Source organism: Microtus ochrogaster, linkage group LG3, assembly GCF_000317375.1.
Source record: "Microtus ochrogaster isolate Prairie Vole_2 linkage group LG3, MicOch1.0, whole genome shotgun sequence".
NCBI lineage: Eukaryota > Metazoa > Chordata > Mammalia > Rodentia > Cricetidae > Microtus > Microtus ochrogaster.
The window spans coordinates 20,046,587-20,049,483 of NC_022029.1; the positions used below are offsets into that span (position 1 = coordinate 20,046,587).

The 2,897-nt window shown below is 43.7% G+C and overlaps 1 pseudogene; it reads right to left on the reverse strand.

The window, feature by feature from the left end:
- Positions 1–1,909: 1,909 nt before the first annotated feature.
- LOC113457622 lies at positions 1,910–2,058 on the reverse strand (annotated as a pseudogene).
- Positions 2,059–2,897: the final 839 nt, after the last annotated feature.

Sequence of the window (2,897 nt, forward strand, 5' to 3'; positions counted from 1 at the left end):
GTGTATGAGAGAGAGAGAGAGAGAGAGAGAGAGAGAGAGACAGACAGACAGACAGACAGACAGACAGACAGAGAGAGAGACAGAGAGACAGAGAGAAAGACCAGCTTCATTCTAACAGTGGCAGTAGTAAAATCCAGGTGTGGTGTCTTCATGGAGTCTGACAGTGATAGAGATGTCTAACTTTGGGGTAAGTTTCTAGAATTTTAGGTGTACATATCATCATCATCATCATCATCATCATCATCATCATCATCATCATCATCATCATCATGGTTTAATAATCCGGAGTTGTCTTGAGCTCACTATGTAGCTGAGAATGACCCTGAACTTCTGATATTCTTGCTTATATCTCCCAAGAGCTATTATTACATGTATGGGCCACCACAAACAAGTCACATGTATAGTTTTTGTATGTAAAACATGCTTATTCACACAGTGGAGAAGAAGCTGAAAAGTTTCTGATGGAGGACTTGAACAATGAGCAACAAAAGGATTATGAAATACCATCGGGGCCCAGAAGAGATGGAAACAATGCAGGCACATTTCCCTCACTATAGTCTCCTTTTCATTGTAAATATCCTCATAATGAAGATGCCCAACACATTTGGGTGCAGCTTTGGTGGCTGACTCAAACTTCCTTTTCAGTCGTCTTCCCCTTCCATTCTTCTGCCATAAAGGTCTTTGTTGATCTGACACCCCATGCTTCTTGAGAACCTAGACCTTATGCATACATTATTGTTACGGTTAGCCTATCTCTTATGGTTTGAGTATGAAATGTCCCCCCACAGGCTTAAGTGCTTAAATACTTTATCTGTCACTGGTAGCACTGTTTTTGTGGACTGATTAGGTGAAGCCTAGCTGGAGGCAGTGGACCACCACAGGTAGGACTCATGGGTCATAGCCTGACCCATGCTCTGGCTCCAGTTCTCTGTGCATATGATTCTGCTAAGATATAAGGAGTTGTGCACACAGCCATAGGTAACTTTGACCTAGAAGTCTCCCCACCAAGACAGCGTATCATTTTAAACCATGCACCGAAATAAATGATTCCTCTGTCGTTGACAAGAAGCAACTAGTCCACAATCCTTTTCCCAGTCTTCACCAAGAAGGTCCTACTTGCCCTTCAAAGTCCAACTGATACTTTCTCCATGAAACTGCTGCTAATTCCTCCAGGCATAAGCAACAGCTAACACAGCCCTTGCCATGCCGGGTAGTAACTTTCATCCTACTGCCCATTCTCCATTATTTCCAAACAAACTATGATGCAACTGACCTGCCTGGGGCAATGGGGAATGAAGAAACAACAGACATATGTACAGCAAAGCTGGTGTTATTGGGCCATGCTCTCCAATGTAGATGCATCAGTAGCTGGGAAACTCAGTGTTTACTACATACAGCTAAAAGAGGTCGTTAGCCAATTTGGATAAGGGGTCTCTGTAGAGGAGCAGTCTCAGGCTGCAGTCGCAGCGAGGAGGAAGCTGTGGTTGATACTTTCAGCACATACTGTCAACATCCATACCGGAATCAAGGGAAGCCCTTGCCATTCCCGTGGGTCTGAGGCGCTGGCGTCCTTGACATGGCCAAGCTCACGTCAACACCTTCACTCAGGACTTCAGCAGCTCCCTGCAAAACTGTTTTTGCCTTTTTGGAGTTTATCTAAAAAAGTATGCTTCTTGAAGTGTATTACAAAGAGTATATTTCTTAGAGACAATTAACACTGTAAATACCTTTCTATGATTCATTTTTTTCTTGAAAACTTCTCTCTAATCCTGGTGAATGGACTAGACATATATAAGTCCATAGCTAAAACAGGAAGTGACTCTTCAACACCTCTAATAGTACACAGCACTTACATTCTTCTCGGCCTCGCAGTTCTGGACTTTGCTTCTCTCCAGTTTTCTTTTTTCCCCAGTGGGAAGCATGAAGACCCATCAGTACTACAGATTACGCAGTCAAGTTCCCCACATTTGGGGAAATTGTAAGGGTCGGCACATCGGGAGTGCAATGGATAAGCCTCACCCTGAGAAAGTCACCTTGGCGACTGTGCAGACTAGGTTTTATTACAACTTGACACAAGCTAGAGTCATTTTAGAAGGACAGTAATTTCCTTAACTGATGACTAGTGGGAGAGGGCCCAGCTCACTTTGGGAGGTGCCCCCCAGGGGGTGGGGACTGGTGTTCCTGGGTTCGATAAGAAAGCAGAGCAAGCCAGGAGAATCAAGCCAGTAAGCAGCACTCCTCCATGGCCCCTGCATCAGCTCCAGTCTCCAGGTTCTGGGCCTGTTGGAGTTCCTGTCCTGAATTCAGTTACCAATGGACTGTGGTGTGGAAATGACAAGCTGAAATAAACTCTTTCCTCTCAAGTTGTTCTTGTTCATGGTGTTTATTGCAGCAATAGAAACCTGAGACAGCCATCATGGTGAAATTCAATTTCATGATGAAATTCAAAGCTAGTGGTAAATGTTAGGTATTGTCTACTCAAAACTAAAAACAGGGAGGCACACATGCACATAGAATTTGAATGACATGAATTTAGCAGCTGCACTAAAAAAAAAAAAAAGATTTATTTTGGAACAAGGTCTCACTATGTACACCAGTTTGGCCTGGAACTCACAGAAATCTGCTGGTCTCTATCTCCAGAGTGCTGGGATTAAAGGCTAAAGTGTGTGTCACCATGCCAGGTTTCACTTTATCTTTTACTTGTGTATGCATGTGCACTTGCCTATATTCACTACTTTTCTTTTGCTGTGATGCCACCATGACCAAAGCAACCTAGAAAAGAGTTTACTGGGGTTTACAATGTCAGAGGATTAAAGTCCATAAGGGGAACATGGCAGGAGGCTGGCAGACATGGTGCTGGAGCAGTAGCTGAGAGCTTACATCTTGATCTGTAAGTA